At 40.4% G+C, this 25965-nt stretch overlaps 1 protein-coding gene across 3 annotated transcripts in view; it reads left to right on the top strand.

Annotated features, from left to right (window-relative positions):
- Nucleotides 1-25965, top strand: part of CLYBL (citramalyl-CoA lyase) — a 247570-nt gene that overhangs the window by 79215 nt on the left and 142390 nt on the right. The window lies entirely within an intron of this gene.

Raw genomic sequence — 25965 nt, 5'->3', positions numbered from 1 at the left:
CGAGCCCCAACAACTGAGCCCGCGTGCCACGAGCCCATGCTCTGCAACAAGAGAAGACACTGCAAAGAGAAGCACGTGCACCGCAACGAAGAGTAGCCCCCGCTCGCCGCAACTAGAGAAAGCCCGTGTGCAGCAACGAAGACCCAACACAGCCAAAAATAAATAAATAAACAAACAAATAAATAAATAAAAAGAAAGCTCGAAGAATTAGACTATAAGCTCATTATAAGCAAATAGTGACTCCTTCCCTCCCTCCTTCCCTCTCTCCCTCCTTTCCTCGCTCGCTCCCTCCCTCCCTCCCTCCCTCCCTCCCTTCCTTCCTTCCTTCCTTCCACAATCACCTGTTGAGTCCCTTCTACATACTGCTGGCTAGGGATAAAAGGTATAGTTACTGCCCTCAAATCACTTAAAAGACAAATAAATACCAGCTGTTCCACATGATGGTGAAAACAGAGCCCATGGGGTGGTGGGAACACAGACAGGAGTTTCTAGAATCCTCAAAACCTGAAACTCGCACTGCACAGAGAGCTCCAAATCCCTATGTTTTTAGAATGTTATTTTCTATGGACTGTATCGCAGTAATAATAATTCAGAAAGTAGAAACTCAGTGTCCATTCTTCATAGCCAGGAGGTATCCAAGTGAGCAATGAATCCAGTTACTTATTTTCTTCCTTCATTCTTTCATGTTAACAAAGTGCTTAGAATCCATACTGTGTTCTTAATACAAGCAGAGGAGGTGTATATAACAGCCCTGTTCCCTTAGTCACATTACTTCCAATCCTAACCTCCCATAGCATTTTTTTTTTAACATCTTTATTGGAGTATAATTGCTTTACAATGGTCCATAGCATTTTAAAATAAGCTTTGGGAATTCCCTGGCAGTACAGTGGTTAGGACTCCATGTTTTCACTGCCGAGGGCCGGGGTTCAATTCCTGGCCAGGGAACAAAGATCCCACAAGCCGTGAGGCGCGACCAAAAATAAAAAAGTTTTAAATGAGATATCATTCAAATACTATAAAATTCACCCTCTTAAAATGTATGATTGAAAATTTTTTAGTCTATTCGCGAAGTTATGCAATGATCACTACTACCTGCCTAATCCCAGAACATTTTCCTCTCCCCAAAAAGAAACCCACACCCATTAGCAGTCACGTTCCCCTCTTTCCTTCCCTTGGAAACCCCTGATCTACTTTCCAAATCTTTAGATTTGCCTATTCTGGACATTTCATATAATTGTAATCGTATAGCTGTGCCCTTTTGTGTCTGGCTTCTTTCACTGTAGCGTCATGTTTTTCAGGTTTATCCCTGTTGTAGCATGGATCAACATTTCATTCCTTTTTATGATGTCCCATTGTAGGAATATACTACATTGTATTTATCCATTCATCCATCATGGACATGTGGGTTATTTCCACTTTTTGGCTATTACAAATAATGCTGCTACGAACATCAGTGTACATTGTGGACATACATTTTCATTTCTCTTGGGTATACCTAGGAGTAGAATTGCTGAGTCATATGGTAACTCTGTGTTTAACATTTTGAAGAACTGGAATGCATAGCATTTTGTGACTGTGCTATGAAACTCATTATGAAGCAACTTATAGTCAGTTATCATTAGGCCTATCTCCTCCACTAGGTTTTAAGTTTCTTGAGACAAGGGTTGTTCTTGTTCATCTTTGAATGCCACCCTCCCAATCCAGCACCCATCAAGGGACATAGTAGGTTCTTAGAAAGTTCTTGAGAATGAAACTGACCGGTGAAATTCCCAACACCCCTGAGACATATACACACTCTCTCTCTTCCCTGTAACAAGTGACAGCTTGTCAGGAATATAAGCAGCTCCGTATTGTCCATCAAGCTTTCCAGCTGGTTGCTGACCCTTCTTATCTGCTGCGGGGCCTCACCAGGCTCTTGGGATTTCTCCAGGCTGCCTCAGCCCCACAGCAGTAGTTAGGACCCACTCCAGTTTATGCAGATACTTTGAGAGAGATTATTTTAAGCACCACTGAAACCCAAGCAGAGGCAGGGCTGGAAACCTTGACATTCAGGGGCATGCCCCTGTTTGACATGGTTCACACATCTACTTTAGGGGGATTTGGACAAGGAGGCCCTCAAATGCCTACCCAGGCTTTGACTTGGGAGCTTGTGCAGGGGGTTTAAGAAAGCTTATTTTAAGACTTTCTCAGAAGGCCAGAGCAGCATCTTCGTGATTTATCCTGCTACCTTTCACTCAGAACCTGCTCTTTCCAATAACATCTATTTCAGGTTGGATTTAAGAGACAGAGCCAGCCTCTGCTGAATGGGCCACCTTTGATGTCACACTGCCTACCGAGGAGGGGAGGGACAGATGGAACAAAAGTTGTAATTGCCCAAATTTACAATAGCTTCCCAGCAGCAGCCAGCACAAAAGAAATGTTAATGCAATAAACTGTAAATGGAAGGAAGCTGAGCAGGCTTTATGGTTGGCGCAAACCTGCACCAAATCTCTGGAACCTCCTTCCTTCATCTGTGAGGCATTTCAATAGAGTAGAATTGAGCTCTTTGGAAAGTCAGTGACCACTCTGTACCCTCCCTCCCTTATATGTCTCCCATCCCCCAAACAAACAGATTCCTGCAAAAACCTGGGAAACCTGATCAGACAGTTGGGGGGAAATATCAGTCATTGAGGGCTCAAACCTGAAATCCTGGCCATGCCAAGAGCCCATGTCAGCAGGAAGCATGTGCGTTCCAGCTGCAACTGAAGCGTGTGTTTCTCTTCTCCGAGTTGGGGATCTGTGCAGATACAGCAGATGGCCGGAGCGTTCCCGTGTCTCAGCCACGAAGTAAGAGGGCAGTATGTCATTCGCCAGTCAGGCACGTACCCATCCGTCAGGGCCACTGCTATAAATGGCTGTTTTTCACATTTGGGTTCCTGCAGCTCTCATTTCCATTTAGGCTCACACATACCTTTACCTGTGTTGTAATGTGCGGAGTGTGCATTGTCTCCTTGTCCAGATTGCTGGCCCGCTTGGTTTTTTAATTAGCTGAGGAGCACAGTCTAAATGGAAAATTGCTTTCTGAGATCCCTGTGCTCCGGTTCCATGCTGTGAGGGGCTCCCTGTAATTAAACACATTTTAAGCGTTGTTCTCTTGTGTATGTTCTATGGCCTTTCCCACTAGCTGGAGAGGTCTGTTTCAGGCCTGAGACTTAAATATTAACACTAGCTATAATTAAAAGGAAACTTGTATATCAATTGATTAAGTATGGGGGATTTTTTTCCCTCTTTGATAGTTGGGGAAAGAACTCCTCGGTGGGAAAGTAATTTTTATGCCTTTTAGGGCTAGGAAAATGGTTAAGCACTGAGAGGAAATTGGACAGACGTCAGGAGATGAGGATCACAGATGTCAGCAAATTCTCCAAGCCCTCCATCTCAGGTTCCTGGTCCCCACAGTGAGAATGGAGTGGCTCGGGTATGCTACAGCCCTCTCACAGATCTAGAATTCATTCCAGAATTCTGCCTTTCAAAATAACGTGTCCATAATTAAAAGTTCCTGCTACTGTTTCAAATGCTACACAAGCAGCTCGTTAGAGCTCAGACAGAGCGGGACACACTGGGGACATGTCATGTGAGGGATCAGTTCATCGGTAATTAACAAAGGATGAAGGAAACCTTTATGAGGTTTTTGCTTAAAGGCTCAAAATATACATTTAGAGTAATGGTCCCCAAGTTAGCATAGCCATTAGAGAAAGTCTGACATGCAATATAGAATGGCAAGCTCTTCTCTGGAAATCTTTTCTGAAAAAGAATTTGCAATTTTTTCTAAGAAACATGTAGACAAAGTTGTGGGGCATATAGAAGTCTGGCCTCAAAATCACGAATATTGGGACTTCCCTGGTGGCGCAGTGGTTAAGAATCTGCCTGCAGGGGACGTGGGTTCGAGCCCTGGTCCGGGAAGATCCCACATCCCACATGCCGCAGAGCAGCTAAGCCCGTGCGCCACAACTACTGAGCCCGTGCTCTAGAGCCCGTGAGCCACAACTACTGAAACCCACACACCTAGAGCCCGTGCTCCGCAGCAAGAGAAGCCACCGCAATGAGAAGCCCACACACGGCAACGAAGAGTAGCCCCTGCTCGCCACAACTAGAGAAAGCCTGCGCGCAGCAACGAAGACCCAACGCAGGCAAAAATAAATAAATAAAAATTTTTAAAAATCACGTAATATTGATGATTCATTAGGAAACACTGGAATTAAAATCCACTACTCAGGTCCTAATCTGCATAAAAGACACATGGCACGTGGCAAAAATCAATTTGATCACTTCCTAGGAAGACCAGACTTGGGAAAGAAGGAAAAGGAAAAGAATGAAAACAAAGATCAGAAAAGAAGAAAATAACTGTAGACAAAGAGCTATACATACTCAACCCTCTATTTTTTTCCACAAACGTGCATGCCTATATATCATGACCTACATCTTCCTTTGACCCTATCTTCTCTATGCTTTGCAGCAGAGCTCATATTTTTCCATATATTTCTGCGACCAATACTTTTCCAAAGCATGGGCCATGTATTTTAGTGCCTGAACCCATTTGGCAAAGCTCTTTGAGCTACTTTCTTGTTTTTGAGTCTTAGCTGTAGTTTAGGGTGTGTGACAATAGAAAATACCTGGGATTTGGATGTGGCTTTGGTGAATCTCTGAGTTAGAGTTGCAGCACTCGGGTTTCCTTATCTGTCAGTTGGGTACAATCAGAGTCTTGGAAGGCTGGTTGAAAGAAGTGTGTGGACAGTGGGGTGGTTTGCAACTACCTTCCCATTTCATTTCACCTGCAGATGTCACAAGCTTGTGATTTACTAATGAGAGTAACATCAGCCCTCTTTTGTGCTGATATTGCCTTTGCTTTAACCCACAGGCTTTTAAATCTCAGGGTTAGCAGGGCACTGGGTGAGCAGGTGTATTAGGAAAAATGTTTTGGTTTAATGTATAATAGGAAAGAGATTAATTAAGGATGTTAATGTAATCTAGCACTAAATCCCATGAAGCTTCACAGGACACACAAACAGCAATCCATACAACATGTATATATTCACATGCTTCTGAACATTTTGAAGACAATTTGCCTGGCTGTATTTTTTATGTTGTTGGTATTAGATGGGCTTGGGATTGTCATGCCCTGATGGAGTTTCTAGTAGAGGGATTAGTGTCATTTCTGGGCCCCCACCAGAATCCATTCAGGCTATAAGTAGTCATGCAAAGTTGTAGGTTAAATGATTTGGGAATAAAATGCCATTTGACGTGACAGAAATGAACCCTCAGTGGCCCACACTTCCTGTGGGACTCGCTCTCACTTATGGTTCTCATGTTAAGTAATTTTATTAACTGAGGCAAGGAGGGGCATGAGGTGACAAGGGAAATATTTTTTGCTAACATTTTAATCTTAATCACAAAATTTATTGTGTGTGGTTTTATACGCATTTGTAGCTATGAAGCCCTGGAAGACAATGAAAGTAAAAATTAGGATGCGTTGTTTTTCTTCCCAGGTGTCATTTAAAGCATTGTATGAATTGTCAAAAAGATTAATTGTTGTTGCTTGCAGCTAAACAGATGATAAATTTTAAAATTATATTATTACTGTGTGTCAGCGTAAAAGCTCTGTGTCCCAAGTGTGTCACCTTTTTCTGTTGCTGTTGACAAGGTTCACATTTTATAGCACACCGCCAGAAGGTGTTGACATATATTCAGATCACTGATTAAATGTTTTTAAAACGTGCCACTCACAAACTAACCCTGATGTTCTATGAAAGAGTCATTTTAAGGAGTAAGATTTTTTTCTTCATCATTGACACAGAGGAGATTTTAAACATTGCCATTAAAAATAACCAACCCTAATGTGATTACATTTTCCTATTTTAAATTTTGGCACAGAAGAGAAAATGTATTTTCCTCACTTCTCTTCTCCACAGGAAAGGCAAGAACATGGTGTAAAAATATTGCGAGGAAGGTGCTAAATAGCTACTTGTAAACACCCCTTGTTGGGCACGGGACCCATGATGTAGGAAAATGAGGACAGTCCTGCGGTCGGTCGTACTGGTGTTGTAAAGTCTGGAGTTGTGACTCCTTTGCTGTTCAATGCTGTGACAGCCCTTGTGCTACAAAGTATCACAACAGACAACTTTTACCCAGTAGCTGAGGGTGCAGAGGCCTCTATATTCTTTTTCACACTGTGATGCTTGAAGACATGGCCGGTCATGGCTTTTTGCATTTTATGGATGGCCTTTAGACCAAGGCTTCAGTGAATCCAAATGTATATTTGCCACAGTGATAAAGGTAATGCCTCAAGAATCAACATTTTAATGCTCTTCTTTTTGGTGTTAAGGTATTTGTGGGACCCTGTCAATCTATTCTCTTGTCTCTGAGCACAGCACGAATGAACTTTAAAACAAGTGATTTACTGTTCATTATGGGAAAGTTGGATTTTTTTCCCCCCCGCCGCCCTGATTGTCAAGATTCCTTTGTTGGTGTCAGTTTGGGAGTGTGAATTTTCCCTTCTGGGTACAGAGGAAGTTGACATTGCTTCAGTGATGTTGCAGAGGATGATGTAAGACAGCCATAAGCCCGTGTCGATTGTCACTTCACCCCAACATGGTACAAGCTTAGAGGTGTTTCGGTGACAGCCTTGGGTGTCCTTGGGGGGGACCAAATCTCCAAATCATCTCTGTGACCAAAAGTAGTTAGAGGTCATGAGTAGCTTATGGCAGCAATAAGGATAGCAACCTTTTATGGAACACTTAATGCATATCGGGAATTCTCACCACTTCACATATATTGTCTCATCTAATTCCAAAAACATAACAGCAGCTATGTGCGTTTATCCCCATTTTATCAAAGGAGTGAAGCAAGACTCAGTCACACCCCCAGTAAGTGGCAGCCAACATTTGAACCCAGGTATGTTAGATTTTAGAGCCACTTTCACATTCATTCAACAGCTACTTATTGATTTTCCATTATATGTTAGGCACCATCTTCATCACATCTGTCTTTTTAATCTGCTTTTTAACTTAATTTACTTATTTGGGGCTCTTAAAAAAATTGGCTCACCATTGGAAAACAAAGCCTCACGCAGAATTCCCTGTGAGTTCAGAAGAAAACAATATTCTGAGAGCCTTGAGTTTCCTGCCTTAAAGAAGGGGGATGGGGGAAAAGATTAAAATGCTCCCTAGAAAACATCCTCTTATGGCTCCATCTCATTTACTTTGGGCGTCTGGAGCTGCCTCTAGGTCTTCTGAATGTATATGTAAACACTTCGCTCCCGGTACACAAGGTGCCGGTAACGCTGACTGGCTTCACGGAGGAACTGGGGAAAAAGGGAAGGGTGGGTGAGAGGAAGATTTTCACTGTGAACTCTTTGGTACCCTCCTGGAACCATGTGAATATAATACCTTTTCAACAGAAAAGGGCACTTTCTCTTAAAAGGCCACCTCAGGTAATCTAGTTGAAATGAAAATTTCACTGGATTCAGACTATCACACAAACACCAGTAGTTCTAAACTCTGTTATTTCGTGGGTTGCCGTAACACCCAGTTTGTGTTTCCATTTCATCCTTTATTTCCTGGGCCACCATCTCCATAGTGCATCCTCTGTTTAATTGACCATAGCCTCTTAGTATGAAGTCAGGTGATTTTTTTTTTTCCTTCCTACCTCTCAACTCTTGTTTTTAATGTATGGATCTCTTTGGATTGCATTTGTTTCATATATATGTTCTTTCTCCACATAGGAGATAATATTCAGAAAGATCTCTCCCTCTGTGTGTGTGTTTGTATTTTTTCCCTTTTATATAAAGCATTTGTTTTTTTCCTTGAAAACTCATCTTCTGGGTTTAGGGTAGAATGGAGAATTTGGCCTTAGTCTTCTTCCATCCACTAGTTGGGAACTTTCCTACTTTTATAAACTTGTGCATGTATCATAATGTATAGCATGCATAAAGATATGTAGAATGCTTATACATTCTGTAAATTCTGCATTTACAGAACAAAACCAAAGCTTGTGTATGTAGAAATACTCCTGTGTTTACACTGGTCAATGACATCTAGAGAAAGCAGTTGCTGTAAAGGAGAAAAGCGTCTGTGGATGTTATTTATGTCAGTACTCAAGCCTTCATTAAGCAAGTTAGCCTTCTTTATGCTGTTAATGACATTCGGATCTTTCCTCTCCTTCTCTGTGAAGTGTGCCATCCATTCCCTCCAAGGCTTCAGATGTCTTTTTCCTTTATCTCAGGGGTCCCCAACCTCCGGGCTGCAGACCAGTACTGGTCCGCAGCCTGTTAGAAACCGGGCCGCACAGCAGCAGGTGAGCGGCGGCCAAGCGAGCAAAGCTTCATCTGCCGCTCCCCATTGCTCCCCATCACTCGCGTTACCGCCTGAACCGTTCCCCACCCCCGAGTCTGTGAAAAAATTGTCTTCCACGAAACCGGTCCCCGGTGCCAAAAAGGTTGGGGACCACTGCTTTATCTGACACATTTCAGGGAAGAATAAGGAAAGATATATTCATATTACTGTGATGGTTTCATTTTCTTTTTGGAGGTCCAATGACTCAGTTATAGAAATGTTCTCGGAACATTTAAAGTCCAGTTGTGAATTTTAAAATAGCTCAATTGGCATAGGTTGACTTCCTATAAATCTAAATCATGATTGTAAACTAATTTGGATGTAAGTAGGACTTAAATAATGATCATATCCATTTACTAATTTGTTTGTCTAATTCAGTGCATTTCTTTCTTTGATATTTTATGTGTTCACATTATGACACGTGAACAGGGAAACCAACCAACATGTTGAGTACCTCCTATGCCCTGGGTGTTCAGCAATGTGCAGACAATCCCAGAAGGGAGAGGGCCACACCCCAGGTTTGGGGACTGTATGACAGTCAGCACTCAATAAATATCTGTTATTTAAATTACTGAAATGAATGTAAAAGGAAGTAGCACACTACAGTAGAATATTTCATTTTCCTAGATTATTAAGTGCTCAGTTGTCGACAGACTTTTTTCATCTGCACAGATTATCCTGTGTAGGGGTCCTAGGCTTAGTCTTTTATCTCCTTTAGCATTTTATACACAGCCAAACTCAAAGAACTCGGAGGTGACTGCCAGTTATCTAGGGCGTTTAGAAACCTCAGCACACACTGCACCCAGCACACACTGCAAGGATGCATCTGTTTACAACATTTACCATGTTTGTAAGAAAAATACAGTGAAGGCATTAAACATAGAATTCCATATGATCCAGCAACTCCTCTTCTGGGTGTATACCCTAATATACCCAAAAGAATTGGAAGCGGGGACTGGAACAGATATTTGCACACTCAGGTTCATAGCAGCATTATTCACAATAGTCAAAAGGTGGAAGCCACCCACATGTCCATTGATGGATGAATGGATAAAGAAAATGTAGTATATCCATACAGTGGAATATTATTTAGCCTAAAAAAGGAAGGAAGTACTGACACATGCTACAACATGGATGAACCTTAAAACATTATGCTAAGTGAAATAGGCCAGATGGAAAAGGACAAATACTATATGATTCTATTTACTTACATGAGGTACCAAAAGTAGTGAAACTCATAGAAACAGTACACAGAATAATGGTTACCAGGGGCTGGAGGAAGTGGAGAATGGGAAGTTAGCGTTTAACAGGTACAGAGTTTCAGTTTGGGATGATGATAAAAGTTCTGAAGATGAATGGTGGTGACATTTACACAACAGTGAGAATGTACTTAATGCCACAGAACCGTACAAATAGAAATGGTTAAAATGGTAAATTGTATGTTATGTGTACTTTACCACAATTAAAAGAACAAAAACACAATGAAGGCAAGGCCACTGGAAAAGATACAATGTGCTCCTGAGCCAAATACACCCAGAGGAGCAAAATATAAAACCATTTCAAAACTTTGTCTACCACCCTCCAGGTCTCTTGCCTGGTCTGCGTCCTGAGAGGTCCCTCATTGAATGGCTCCAGTTATTATGAGGCTCTTGTGGGTGAGGCACGGGGGCTGCATATGGTAGAGATGGCTTTTGGTTTCTTAGTAGTTTTGGATTATTGTGTCCTGTATTTCTGAGATAAAAGCTTATCAATAGAGTATCATTGTGTGGAAGGTGATATGGAGTAATTGCACCTTTCTTGGGTATTCGGCATAAAAACAGTTGGAAAAGGGATAGTCGTGTACAGTCAAGTTCAAATCTCTTGTGCTGTTATGTTAGATAACATGTCATTAAATTAGTCACAGATTTATTTTCCCTCCAGCACTGGAGCAGATCTCCATTCCTTCAGCAAAGTGCCAGAAGGGGAAGGTGGCTACATTTAGAAGCAGATTCTTGGAAAAATGCATATTTTGAAATTTGATTTTAAACACATACGTCACAGTTAGCCCCCAAGACAGGATGAGAGGCTCAGAGGATCTGGGAGACTTTCATAGGCTGATTTACATCTTTGTTCTTAGTGAGTTAAGTGGCTGTTGGAGCCAGGCATATATTATACTATTTAAAGTATTTCTCTTTCAACTGTTTTTTTCTATATGATCTATAATAAAACAGATTTAAAAGTTTGAAACACTAGTTGCTAAAGAAAGTTCTCTTTGTAATGGCAGTTAATCTCGTTGCTGCTAAAATGACAGTTGACTTTGTATTAGGGAGTTGATAAAGCCTGGTGATTTGTGTAGTTGCCCAGATTGTGTTTTTCCCAGGCTAGCTCCTCAAATCTCATCATTTCCCTTACGTTCAAAAATCATTTCAGAATTGTTTCATTAGAATTGGACACACACAAATCACTAATGCGTGTGTCTCCTGCCACTAAACACGTTCTGTCGGACTCCACAGCCTGTGTGCTCCTTGCCACGTGCCACTTAGCGTCCACCCTGGACCTAAGGATACTGCTGGAGACCTGATGGGTGCTTTGGGCAATGGCCCTACTTTACTGTGTAGAAATTCTCAGCCACCCATCAACATGTTCATTCCCCATTCATGTACTTCATTCATTCTCTTGGGCATTTATGTATTGATTCTATCACAAAGATTTCTGAATGGGTGAAACACTGTCTTATTAAATACAGAGTAAAGGGTAGCGCTTAGCACATTGGACTCCCTTGGACCAGGTTCTGAAATCTTAACTTTGTTAATTACCAGCTGTTTGATCTTGGGTAAATTACTTAATTTCTCTGTGCCCAATCTTCCTTATTTATAAAATGGGGATAATAGTTTCAGAGAATTACATGAAATGTGCATTGCACAGTGCCTGGCACCCAGTAAGAACCCAATAAATACTACCTGTTGTTATGAGTTGAATTATCTTCCTCCTCAAAATGCATGTATTGAGGTCCCAATACTCAGAATGTGACCTTATTTGAAAGTATGGTTGTTGTAGATGAAATTAGTTAAGATGATGTTATCTTAACTAATCTTAATTTAAGATTATGTGGACCCTGATCCAATATGACTGGTGTCCTTAAATAAAGAGGAAATTTGGACACAAAAATAGACGTGCATAGAGGGAAGACAATGTGAAGAGAGATGGGAAGAAGATGGCCATCTGTAATCCAAGGAGAGAGGCCTGGAACAAGTCCTTCCCTCCTTGGATTTCAGACTTCTGAACCAACATTGCCTTGATTTCAGACTTCCAGCCTCTGGAACTGTGTAAGCCACTTTGCTTGTAGAACTTCGTTATGGCAGCCGTAGCTAATGAATACAGCTGATGTTGTCATCCCCTGCCCACCATGTTTCTCATTGATCTGAGAACCAGCCTCTATTTTCTGGCCCATGGGAAATACATTTGCTCCTTTTCAGCTTGTATTTTTTCCTTTTCTTTCTTTCTCTTGAAAGAGCATGCAAAAAAAATTCCTAGCAAGAACAAGTGTTTAAGAAAATTTCCCTGCCCTTCATTCCTATGTCTGTTTTTAAAAAGCTGTAGTTGAAAAGTTTCTTTTCTCTCTTATCACATTTCTCACCTTCTCGGCTTGATTTTTCTTTCTTTGAAAGATCACAACCCCTTATAAATTGTTAACTCCTAGAGATTGCCCCAATCCCAAACTCTTGATGAGAGGTAACAGTTTATTTGTAGGCTTTTATGTGTGTGTGTTCTTTCAATAAAAAGGAAATGCAGATGAGCAGCTGTATGAAATGAAGCAAGATGAAAGATCTAGTGGAGGAGAGAGCCCTCTTACTGCATTTCTATAGCTGACTTCACGCTTACCTATCTCTAAATTGGTGGCTTGGGTTTTTCTTTGTTTGTTTGTTTTTAAGAAACTTGAGATCGGACAGTGTTCTTCTTCCCCTCCAGAGGCCCAGAGCAATGTGGTGGGTTGCATTCTGGACTGGGCAGCGCTAACATTTGTTCTTCCCGGAGACCGTCTGCTGCTTTTCTCTGCCCCAGTGGAGCTAGGGCAGTAATAAAGCTGTTATTATTTACACTGCACAGCATTTTTGTCAGTGGTCTTTGTCATTGAGACTTATGAAGTCAACATAGGACATGAGGGAATTTGTGAATTTTTACCCAGGCAGGGGAAAGAGGTGAAGGAGGGAGTTATCTTTCCAGGGATGTTGCTTTTGCTTTTCTAAACTCCCTCAGTTTTCCCAGTTCCTTTCTTTGCCCATTTCCTACACTCTCCTTTCACGTGCTGTACAGTGACCTGTGAACTGGCCACCTCCAGCCCTGTCTCCTCACCACCCTTTTGATTTGCCTCTTCTCATCTGTACTGTCACATAGCTCCCAACCAGTTTTCCTGCTACCACAGAATGTATAAAATCTATCTCCTTGATTGTTCAGTTTCTCCATGGTTCATCTCAATTTCCCTGTCATTTAAATATCCTTTCTTTAAAAAAGAGTAATCAGGGATTACTCAGGGGCTTCCCTGGTAGTCCAGTGGTTAGGATTCCACGCTTTCATGCCCCAGGGCGAGGGTTCAATCCCTAGTCAGGGAACTAAGATCCTGCAAGCTGTGCGGCCAAAAAAAAAAAGGAGTAATTGTTGGTCTCCAGAAGTGCACCCATTGACTCAAGCAGCTCGCCTCTCTCCATCTTGTACCCCTCCACGTGGAAAGGAACCTTCTTCCTGCCTCCTTAAGTTTCTCAAATGAGAAGGAGTCATCCTTCCTCTCCTGTGTCGGCCCCTCCTCATTTCTTCCATCTCCTTGGAGAATCTTGGTACACAAATTCAGTCCCTCTTTCTCCTCATCTTTTCCTCCTTGCCCCTTTGTGCAATCCTTCCCCACAGCCTGCAAAGATATTCTACACATATCTTTATCAAAAATGAAGTACCAAAAAAAAAAAAAAATGAAGTACAGTCATTTTTGGTTCCAGGAACCCCGAGGATACCAAAAATCCGTGGATGCTCAAGTCCCTTATATAAAATGGTATAGTATTTGCATATAACCTATGCACATTCTCCCTATATTATACTTTAAATCATCTCTAGATTACTTATAACACCCAATACAATGTAAATGCTATGTAAATAGTTGTCAGCTTGTGGCAAATTCAGGTTTTGATTTTTGGAACTTTCTGGAATTTTTTTTCCAAATATTTTTGATCTGAAGTTGGTTGAATCCTTGGATGCAGAATCCACAGGTAGGAGAGCTGAGTATAAAACATAAACTTTCCTTTGTGTCCACATCTTCAAGCTGTTGATGTGTCTCCCAACTTCTCTTGATGCCTAACTTCTTGAAGAGGTGTGTGTCCACCTTCGTCAGTTCTCACTAAGTCACCCTGACTTCTCAGCTTGCTAGGAACATATTCATCCCTCTGACTCTGAAACTGTCCTCTTAGGTCTCAAATGCCTTCAGAATGGCCAATTCCAAGGCCCCGTTTGTTTTTTTTTTTCTGGCCGCCCTGCACAGCATGTGGGATCCTAGTTCCCCGACCAGGGATCGAACCCGAGTCCCCTGCATTGGAAGTGCTGAGTCTCAACCACTGGACCGCCAGGGAAGTCCCTCCAAGGCCCCGTTTTTTAATTCGCATACTAGTTGACTCTCTCCGGCTCTTGGTGCTGTTACATGCTCCACTTCCCAGAACTCTCTCCTCTCTCTCCCTGCATCAAGGATACTCATCTCCCTGGAATTTATTCTGACTGAACATTCCGTCTTGGTTTTCCAGAAGGGTTTTTACATCCTTCTTTGAGCACTAAAGTCACGATCCTGCCCAGGGTGTCCTTCTCTCTCTAAGTTATTCCCCTCAATGATGACATCCTTTTCATTTATGATGGTCTCAGAATCTTCCTTCAACTTGGGATGTTTGCACGGCTACTCAAATTTTGTATATACCAAACTGACTTCATTAGGTTTCTCGAAAACATTTTCCTGATTTTTGGGTCTAAATAATGGCTTGTTTTTAGCACTTACAATGTTGTGTTGTGATTTATCTCTTTGCATGTCTCTCAATCCAACTAAAATTTGAATGCCACGAAGACAGGACTTGTGTTGCTTTAAACAAAATCTGTGCTTGATTGTTGCTGGTGTATGGGAATGCTGCTTGATTTTTATTTTAATGTAAATTTAAATTTTTATGAAATAATACAAGATTTAGAGTTTTTCTGTACTCAGAGTTTTCTTGAGTGCTCTGCCTGGTTGGTTGTTTTAGTCTTTATCTTTCATGTTAACGGCTTTCATCAAATGTCTGGTGATCTGTGGTTATCAGTCCATATTTAAGAATGAGGAACTTAGAAATCGCTGGAGAGTTCATTATGCATGCTAATTGATCCGACCTCACTGCAGGGTTATCAGATAGGGATCTGACACCTTCACCAGGGGATTGCCAGATATCAGTGTCTGTAGGCCCTCTGTTTCTTAGAGAGGAATCCTCCAGCTTCCGGTCTCCGGGGATGAAACTTGGCTGCCAGCATTCTGGAAGCCAAGGGGACAAGGCCTGGGGAATCCTCACCATTCTATGTGCTGACTTTCACTTAGTCCCAATTTTCAGCTCCTTGATTAAGTCCTCCGCATTGCTGTGTTTTGCATCCGCAAGTTGGAAGCTGTTCTGGTTCATTTTCTCCAGAGAGAGTTACTTCCTTTGACTATTGGATTGAGGATATTAGTAGGGGGAGGGTCTTATTGCCCTTTATACAGTATAAACAATCCTTTGTTCAGACCCACATCCTTGCCTTCAGAGGCACCAGGAACCTCAGTTCCTAAGCTTTTGCAGAGTTCTGTTGTGGAGAGAAGCTTCATTCTTTTGGACCTGCCACACTTCTTTGGCCCCAGTGCTGTGGGCAGTTAGCAGTTAGCTTTTCCACCTGTTGATTCACTTTCCATTCTCCAAATTTGTTGACATCTCTCTTCCATTACATCTGTTTCTGTGGCTTCATACTCCTCCCCACTTTAATGTGGGTTTTTGAAAGGAAGTGGAGGTAAACACATGTTCATCTGCCATGTTTCTGCTTTTGAGTATTTTGATCTAGTATCCAGCCAACTTTATGAACTTTTATTAGTTTTTTAAAAAAACAATGAATGATTATTGACCATTTTCCCTAATTTTGTTTTATTATGGTAAAATATAACATAAAATTTACCATTTTAACCATTTAAAAAAATAAATTTATTTATTTATTTAATATTTATTTATTTTTGGCTGCATTGGGTCTTCGTTGCTGTGCACGGGCTTTCTCTAGTTGCAGTGAGCGGGGGCTACTCTTCGTTGCGGTGCGTGGGCTTCTCATTGTGGTGACTTCTCTTGTTGCGGAGCACAGGCTCTAGGTGCGCGGGCTTCAGTAGTTGTGGCTCGCGGGCTCAGTAGTTGTGGCTCGCGGGCTCTAGAGCACAGGCTCAGTAGTTGTGGAGCCCAGGCTCAGTAGTTCTGGCACACGGGCTTAGTTGCTCCGTGGCATTTGGGATCTTCCCAGACCAGGGCTTGAACCCGTGTCTCCTGCATTGGCAGGCAGATTCTTAACCAGTGCACCACCAGGGAGGTCCCCATTTTAACCATTTTTAAGTGTACAATTTAGTGGTATTAAATACATTCACAATTTTGTGAATTATGACCATACCACCATCCATCCCCATAGCTCTTTTCAGCTTGTAGAAGTGAAACTCTGTACCCATTAAACAACTCCCCATTCCCCCTTCTGTGGCTCCTGGCCGCCACCAGTCCACTTTTTAGCTCTATCATTTTCACTACTCTAAGTATGCCATATAAGTGGAATCATAGAGTATTTGTCTTGTTGTGACTGGTTTATTTCACTTAGCATAATGTCCTCAAGTTTCATCCATGTTGTAGCATATGTAAGAATTTCCGTCCTTTTAAAATCTGAATAATATTCCATTGTATGTATATACCACATTTTGCTTATCCATTCATCCATAATATACATGTGGGTTGCTTCCACATTTTAGCTATTGTGAATAATGCTGTTATAAACAAGGGAGTATAAATATCTCTTCAAGACCCTGCTTTCAGTGCTTTTTGGTGAATACCCAGAAGTGGAATTGCTCCATCATATGGTAATTCTATTTTTAAGTTTTGAGGAATCACCGTACTGTTTTCTATAGTGGCTTTACATTTTTACTAGCAGTGAACAAGGGTTCTAATTTCCCCGCATCCTCGCCAACATTCGTTATTTTCTGTTTTTTTGATAGTAGCCATTCTAATGGGTATGAGGTGGTATCCCATTGTATTGTATCAATAGTTTGATTTGCATTTCCCTAATGGTCACTGATGTTGACCATCTTTTCATGTGCTACTGGCCATGTGTATATCTTCTTTGGAGAAATGTCTATTTAAGTCCTTTGACCATTTTTGAATCATGTTGTTTGTTTTTTGTTACTGAGTTTTAGGAGTTCTCTGTATATTTTGGATATTAATCCCTTATCAGACATATGATTTGCAAATATTTTCTCCCATTCTGTGGGTTGTCTTTTTGCTCTGTTGATATTGTCTTTGGATGCACAAAAATAATTAATTATTGAATTTTGTCAAATGCTTTTCCTACGTTTTTTGAGATGTTCAAAAGACTTTTCTCTAACTTGTTAATATAATGAACTATACTAATATATTTTCTAATGTTAAATCATCCTTGTATTACTGATATAAAACAGTTTTTTTCCATTTTCTGGATTTTGTTTGTTAAAATTCAGGAATTTTGCATTTATGTTATAAGTGAGACAGGCCTGTAAATTTTCTTTTCTTGTTTTTGCCTTCTTTGGTTTTTATACTCTCTTCAAAATAAATTGGGAATAATTATTTGAGGAACTTGCCCTCATTCTGTTCTCTAGGGCAATTTGTATAGTTACGAATTATCTGTTTCTTAAAGGCTTTTCAAAACTTATTAGGAATTATCTGTACTGTGTGTGTGTGTATCTTGACTACTAATTCAATATGTTTAGTAGCATATGATCTCTTCAGATTTCTTAGTTCTTTTTTTTTTTTCTTTCTTTTTTTTTTTTTAAATTTTATTTTTATATATTTTTTTGGCTGTGTTGGGTCTTCGTTTCTGTGCGAGGGCTTTCTCTAGTTGCGGCGAGCGGGGGCCTCTCACTATCGCGGCCTCTCGTTGCGGAGCACAGGCTCCAGACGCGCAGGCTCAGTAGTTGTGGCACACGGGCTCAGTTGCTCCGTGGCATGTGGGATCTTCCCGGACCAGGGCTCGAACCCGTGTCCTCTGCATTAGCAGGCAGACTCTCAACCACTGCGCCACCAGGGAAGCCCTCTTAGTTCTTATTAAATCACTTTTGGTTACTTATATTTATTTAGAAAATTATTACATTATCTGTTTTCAGATTTCTTGCCACAATGTTGTTCCTAGCATTCTCTTCTTATTGTTAATATCTTCTGCATCTATAGTTTTAGTTTCTTTTTATTCCTAATATTTTCTTGATTTTGCCAGAGGTTGCCTATTTTATTTATCTTTTCAAAGAATCTTTTTTGATTTTGATGACCTTCCTTATACTTTGTTAACTAGTTCATTAATTTTCACTCTTATTTTTATTATTCTTTCTAATTTCCTAGGATTGTCTTTTGCTCTTAAAAAATTTTTTTTTCCTGAGTAGAAAAACGAATTCATTAATATTTTACTCTTTCTTTTCTAGTATATACATTTAAACTTATAAATTGCCCCCTAAGAACTACCTTAGTTCTTAGTGTGTCTCTGGATTTAGATATGTAGTGTTTCATTTTCACATATTTTAAATATTTTCTCTTAATTATATTTTTTTGATCCATGAATTATTTAAAAATATGTGTCTAAGTTTTCAGAAGTATTGACTTCTGACTTTACTGCACTGTGGTCAGAGAATTCCGTTTGTACAAAATTGACTAGTATTTCCTGAGACTTCCTTTATGGCCTTGTAAGTGGTCATGTTTTGTACATGTTCCATGTGTACTTGAAAAAATGTGTATTTTCTAATAATTCAGTGAGGAATTCTTTGTATGTGCATTAGCTAATGATTATTAACATGATGTTCAAATCTTGTATATTCTTATTAAATTTTTGTCTTTTAGACCTATCAATTTCTGCCTCTGGTTGTGAATTTGTCAATTACTTCTGTAATTCTGGTAATTTTTGCATTTATTTCAGATGTCTACAGTTTGAAGAATATTATTTCTTTTTGATAAAATGTTCTTTTCATCATTAGATAATGATATTCTTTATGCCTAGGTAGGGTTTTGGGAGGTTTTTTTGCCTTAATTTCTATCTTGTTTAATATTAACATCCTTAATCCACATTGATTTGGAAGTTATATATTCAATTTTTTTCTTTTGGTGATTATTTTATAATTTTAATATGCATATTTGATTTAACAAAGCCTGAAGTTAACTGATAATATCTCTATTCTCCTTCTGAACAAAGTGTTCTAGAATATTTTAGCTCTGATATCTACCTCAAATCTTTCATGTTCTCTGTCTAGTATGTTATCAGAGTCTAGTACTTTATTTGTTGTTGATTTTTTTTTAGTACTTTGTTTAAATGAGACAACATTATTATTGCTTCTGGATTCAGTTTCTTTTATTATGAAGTATACCTTTGGTCACTTCTCTCAGTAAAGATAACTTCTTTCAGCCTTTGTTTGTCTGGAAAATGTATGTATTTTGGCCCTATCTTGAATGACAACTTAGTTGAATTCAAGGCTGAAGGTTATTTTTCTGCAGTACTTTGAAAATATTGTTCCATTATTTTAGGGTTTATTTTGCTGCCTAGGAACATTATATTGTGCAGCAAAATTGTTCTCTCTTCGTGAGTCATCAGTCTTTTCTGTTTACTTAGTTAGCTTGTGACTCTGTTTCTTTCATCTGAGAACTTAAATATTCCTTTCAGTTCTGAAAACTTCTCAGTTGTGAATCCTCATTCTTTCCATTCTCTCTTCGACATTTATTGTAATGTCTCATTCTGCCCATCTTGTTTCCTAACTTCATGACTTCCATCACCTACCTCTCTGTGCCATGTGGTGGCACAGAAACCACTCTGTGTAGTTTCTTTTCGTCCATCCTATAGTTCACGGATTCTTTTTTCAGGCATGTCTAATCTACTGTTTTACTTATTAATTTTATGACTATATATTTTCCTTTTAAAAATGCTATTTGATTCTTTCAAATTAATTTTTATTTCCAATACTGTCCTAACCTTTCCATGGTTACTATTCCTTCCTGTGTCACTTTAATAACTTCAAACTTATATATTTCATATTCCTTCTGAAATTTTCACTTATTTCTAGTTCTCAGGTACCTATTCACCCTTATGTTGTGCTTAGTGACCCTCCCACCTGGTGGTTTGTTTCCTGACGTGGTTGGGACGGTATTGTGAGCTCATCTTCAGCAGGGGTTGTTTTTGCCTCTGGGAGTCCATGTGCCCTGGACTGTGGATACATTCTTGCAGCACTGCTTAGCGTTTTTCTTCTGCAAACCAAGACTCAGTTGTTTTAGAGTCTTGAACTCAAGTTTTTAATTTTAACTTCTCTATCTGTGACTTCAAACCCATCTAGGTGGTATAAACTTAACGCCCGCACTTGCTCTTAACACAGGATCATGGTTTGGATGACTCATACAAAAGGTTTATTTATTTTCACAGAGCCCAAGCCAGACCTCAGGCTGCCTTGCTGTTTCTTTGTGGGCATAATTCTTCCAGTTCCCTATTCATGGATTAGATAGCTTTTAAAGGGGTCCAGTTTTGTTCAGTTCCTTCACCTTGCACAAGCCCAAGTTGGTGTCTTCTGTCCCACGTGGGTATTGACACTCCGGCCCCTAGTCTTTGTTCCAGGGCTGATACCCCTCTGTAGACACAGCATCGGCTCCAGGAACTCTGGCCCTGGCGTTCTTGCTTTGTTTCAGTACTTGAAGATTTCCTTTTCCTTTTTCTTTCAAGCTCAGCTATATGTTAAACCTTTCTTTTTTTTAACTTTTGCTTTAGTTTTTCCAATATTTCTGTGTGTTTTTAAGTAGGAGTGGGGTCTGCATCCACTCAGCTTACCATAAACCTATTCATCTCTGTACTCCCCAGCTCAGAGGAATAACTGGTCCGTACCAGGTGCTAGATGACTGACTGACTGACTGACTGACTGAATGAATGAATTTATTTTTCATGTCCAGAAGCAGATGGAAGCAACATTCTACCTCTCCAGGGGCACCGGAGCAAGCAGAGTTTATTTTTCTATGAGGACATAAGTGAAGAGAGTTCCAAGCAAACAAAATGAAGAGAGAATAGGACTTCTTACGTGCTTTTTCTTTAAGTCTTGGAACAATGGAGACGTTTAACTGCTTCATACTGCTTGATACCCGAAGGTGGACTGAAAGTGGGCGAACAGTGAGTTCCCATACCGTTCGCTGGTGGCTCCACTCGGCATCCTCACCAGGAGGAAAGATTAAAGAATCACAGGGAGCAGGACACTAGGCCTGTTTATTTCCCTTTCTCTCCCCTGTTTTTAAGAAAAGCGTGCCTTTGATGAGATATAGCCGCAGGCTCTTGTTTCACATTTTTACGTCAACCACCTTTGTTAGAAGCTGGTTATTGATGCCGTGCCCTGTTTTAATTCACACTTCTCTGCTAATCAATTACAGCGTTTATCCATTAATCAGGCATTCTGACAGGGTCAATAACTGCTTTTTGGGTTTTGTGAGGGGTTGCACGTTATCAAGCAAGGAATAACGCTCAGGAGCTCACTTAAAAGCAGTGTGACTTTCCCAGGCTGGTGGACTTCTGGAGCAATAAACATCTCATGCAGACTTCATATGGTGGTTTTTTAATGTCTTTGGTTGATGGGATTTTCTCACTGAACACTTCATTAGCAGGGCTCAGCATTAGTGAAGTGTGGACAGGTGTGCCTCTGTTTAAGAAAAACAGAAACATCAAAAAGTAATTATTCCCATTCCTTACACATGACTGCATTTACCTAAAAGTGGCATTAAATCATGAGCTTCTTTCATTCATATTAAGTGTTTACAAACAATATCTTCTTGGTAGTGGGGTTTGAGAGCAAAGAAACTTAATGCCAAAATATTTGGAGCTGCTACTAGATGAAAACCAATCCAAAATTTAGAGCAAATATCTCCATAATTATAGTGTGAGTCAAGAGGAAAATATTTATAAACAAAAGCTGAGTTTATATACCAATTTCCTAAAGCCCATCTTTTACACAGAGTGTTTTAAACCTCTGTGTACACATACATGTGTACATACACATTCTCAGTACCCCTCAGCCTTTATAATTTGTTTCAACATGTTCAGATGTTGTAAAGCATCATAGAAGTTAAAACTTTTCATTTTAGCAAGGGTGACAAACAGAGGTGGCAATGTTTAATTGGAGAGTTACAGTTTGGGCAATTGAGTTTACCATACATAATGATGGTAACAGGTTTCAGTGATCTTTTTTATGACAGATGTACCAACATTTAATTGTTTTTCATCAAGGGTGGAGAGAAACGACACTTCTGTAGATTTTTCAGTTCTCCTACGTGTCACTTAGCTGTCCCACCATTGTCTGAGTTCCTTTCTCTCATCCCTTTTGCTGCAGCGAGTTGTGTCATTCCCTCATGATCAGCACTTTTGTTGTCTTTGTTTTTTGCTGTACCTCAGAAGTCCATCTTTTCTTTCATCTCCTTCCCATTCATGCATGAGGGAACAGTTGTGCCCTGTTGTGGGGATGTTCCGCTGGGTTTCAAGCAGTAGGGTTTCTTTTTATTCTCTTCTAAGTAGTACAATGGGGCTGAATGTCTGTTGCAAAATGCACACACTAATATGCCAGGTTATTTGGTTTCCAAGAAGTCAATAAAAATACTACATTTAGTCTCAGTCCTTGGCTGGCTTTTTCCCTGTTTGCCTCCTTTCAAGTCTTTGGTTATAAATCTGTTTGTTTGTTTCTGATCGTAAAATATAATCTTCCATATTAAAGTGAAGCGTGGAGTCAACAAACACTCAGAAAAATGTTGCTGGCGGTGGACTATTTTCACACTAGCAGATTTGGCAGCCTGCACCCTCCCTTGGTAAGAGCCTCAAAACAGCCGCCAGAGCTAATTAATGGCAGCTACAACTCGGAGGAGATGAAAAAAGAGTGGATCCCAAGTTGGTCTTGGCAGAACTGTCCAGTGTAAGAAACTAGCACATCTCTGCATCTAGAGGTGTGCAGCTCTGACTGTTTTCAGCCAGATCACCTTGCTTGATTCTTGTTTTGCGGGGGGGAGATGAGTGTGAGCGTAACTGTACCGAGTTATAAACACAGACCCAAAGGCCATGTCAGCAGTAAAAGGCTAAAGACATAAAAAGCTAGAGATGTCTTAAGACACTTTGTTCTCATATTCAGGAACAATCTTCAAAATCCTCCTTAATGAGGTCATAAAAGAAAAAAATAGAACAAGTGTTCCTTGTGTATCTCACTAGGGCCTGCCATCAGGGTCACTTGCCACCAGTATCCTGTTTAAAAAGGGATTGGAGTAGTTCAGTCAAGCATTGCATTAAGAGAGAGACTTTAATTCCTTCTCTTTTCTTTTGTGCCACAGATAATTTCAGTAAATTTGTGATACTTTCTGCTTAGCCATTGCTGAGGCTTAAAGTTCTTGACGCATCATGCTGAGTATTAGCATTTATCGGGCCTACTTGGCTATGGTGAAGAGAAGTGAATGCTGCAGACCGCTCTCTAATCTTTGATGAGCAGGGTCGGTCTTTAAGCATGACCGGTATCTGAGATCTTGGCTCAGGGAAGAGCCTGCTCTCAGGTTGGTGGCAGAAAGAAATCTTGATGTAACAGAAGGAAAGAACTAACTGTAAGTATGATGGTGATTTACCATGGTGAACTTTTTTAAAGGTACTGGATCTGCCTCTTACTCAGAAACTCACAGCTTGGGGAAGTTTCAGGCATGGCTCTCAAAGGAAACAAAAGCAAGAAAGGGACAAAGTGAGGGCCACCAGTATGTGCTTTCACTGAGGCTGCTGTGGGAGAGTTGAAGATTAGCCCTGGGCTGGTCAGGTCAGGTAGGAAACTGGATTCTCTTGTCATTTGCTTTCTTTTATTTACCAACTTTGTTGAGAGGCCATCAGGGATACGAGGGAACGTTTGAGTCCTGTGCTGTAGAAACCCAGTGGCTGTTGCCATCTAGAAATAGGTTAGGATGTATTTAAAGCACTTAGTTAAAAACTTAATCACATAGTTATTGTATTTTATAAGCTAATTTTGGAAAGGTATACAATTTACTTTATTGCAAATGCAAAGTGGCATTTAGGTGCCACTGCAAAGTTAGATTTGGGTTCTGATGGACTGGAACGGCTCCCAGGGGAACGTTGTTGTGATTGTGTAAATCCCCTTTCCTTTGTGGTTTATTCACTAGATAGTTGGGTCGGTTCTTAGGGCTGCTGCTTTCTGTCCTTAACAGGACAGAATTCAGCCACTGCACATGCGTGTGAAGGCAGTAGGTTAACAGTCCTGACTTAAGAAGATAGTTTTGGGTATGGGTAGATAGAATTGCTTCTTTTCCAGTTGAAGCACTTGGTTTTTTGTTCTTTGCTTTTTTATTTGATAGAGGGGTAGTTGGGTTTATTTTAATGCATTTATATGTGAGACATGTTTATGTAAACAAGTTAAGGCAAGATTTCAGAACTAATTTTAGAGTATGTTTCATGATAATTACTGCTTTCCTGCTAATGGTTTAATAGCCAATCATAAGAGTTTTAAAAATCATTTTGAAATGAATAAGATGTTAGACTTCTCGTTGATTCTTTTTTGGTACTGTTCCCAGATTAAGAACCCAAAGACATACCTGTTCATTCATCAAATATTATTTATTAAACGGCTACTGTATACCAGGCTCATAGTGTTGTATCACCATTATTATAATTGTCAATGTAATTGTTTTTTTATTTATATTTACAGTGATTAGTATAAATATTGGAAACCCCTAAGTATACTAGTTCTGATAATCAGCTTTAACTCTTTGTGAGGGTGAAGCCTGTCTATGAATAGATCACTCAGGCCTGACCTGAGTAGTTCTTGGAATGCTAACTGAAGTTGCATGATTGATAGATTTTTCCAGATTTGAAACTAGAGAGAGCCAGGGAGGCAGAATGGTGTCATGGAAAGGACACAGGCTGTCACTTACTTTTCCTGGACTGAAAGGCAAGGGCTCAGGGCTTGGTGTGTGAATTAAGTTCTCTGAATGTGGTAAAGCATCCAGCACCTGGCTTGTCCCATGTGGAATCCTCTGGGAATCCCACTCCCTTATTCCTAAGAAATAGGTATCCCCAGGGCCTCAGCATTTACATTCTCATTCCCGTCATGCACACTCAGGGGCCAGGAAATTATCTGGTCGTTCTCTCTCTGTGCCACCAAAAAGAGAGCAAGGATGTATATTTAGCACCTCATTCTTGTGGAAAATACCTCAAAGATTTTTTTAGATCCAGGGAATACCTGCCTCATTTGTTTATTTGAAGCATAATTGCAGATATTTTAAATATTTCCCTACAGTGGAAATCTTCCATTGTTACTTTTTTCACAAAATCAGCATGGTGATTGCTGAGAAGAAAGAGGCCACAGCCTTAATCTCCTCAACAAAATCAAGCCTGTCGCCACGTTTCTTCCTGGGCTGAAGGTTCTTTTTCAGATAAAGGTCTCAGCGGGGAGGCAGGGTGGAAGGTCTCTAATAAAATCGGAGGATTGTGGTCGTCTGGGCACCTTGTCTTCTGACACCAAGTGAAAAAAGGATGAACAGAAGCACATTTCAGCCTCTGCCAAACCACCCTCAGGTCAGGTCTAGGATCCAGAAAGTAGCAAGAGTAGGCCACCTAGCAAATGAACCATTTCCTTTGAAACATAGGCAAGTAACAGATCTGGGCTTAAAAAATCCCTAGTTTTCTCTCCCACGGCCAACTATACAAAGTGCTAGCTTAAGAAAATTGTCCTTTTACCTTATAATAGATCTCACAGAAAATGATACCTTTTGGTCTTTATTTACAGAGAATGTTAGAAGTAATCTTACAGATCCCATTATACCGCTTTTACTGTGTTTGGTGAGTATTCCTGAAAACCCATTCAGTATAATTTGGGTCTTTCTTAATACTTGATTTAAAACAGCAGTTTTTTGAAATGTCCAAGACAGTTGTTGCTTCTGCTTTGTAATGCTGAAAACTTTCTGCATAATTATGTTCTGGAAGTTCTACGGGGCCTTGCTGTTTCAGAGCTTGAGAAAGCATAATGTCAAGGACCATCCAATTGTCTTCTTCCTGTAGATTAGGATGAAGGTCTGCATTAAAAGTTCTCTCTCATCATAAGCTCAAAACAGGTAGCGCTGAAAAGAATGCTTCTGCCTGATGTCTCGTCTTTCCAGCGTGTGAGCCCTAAGTGGGGGAGGGTGTGCGTGTGTGCTGCGGTGTGCGTGCGTGCTGTGGTGCGCGTGCGTGCTGCGGTGTGCCTGCGTGGTGCAGTGTGCCTTATACACTGTCGGTGACTAGCAAATGTACTCAGCTGCTTCTGTGGAGATAGTGTATATGGGATCTTAGCCAAAAGGGCCTCTACTTATAAGTCAGTTCC

This window comes from Balaenoptera acutorostrata, chromosome 18 (genome assembly GCF_949987535.1).
Source record: "Balaenoptera acutorostrata chromosome 18, mBalAcu1.1, whole genome shotgun sequence".
NCBI classification, from domain to species: Eukaryota; Metazoa; Chordata; class Mammalia; order Artiodactyla; family Balaenopteridae; genus Balaenoptera; species Balaenoptera acutorostrata.
Note: the sequence above shows the minus strand (reverse complement) of the source record. Positions and strands in the feature narration are given on the sequence as shown.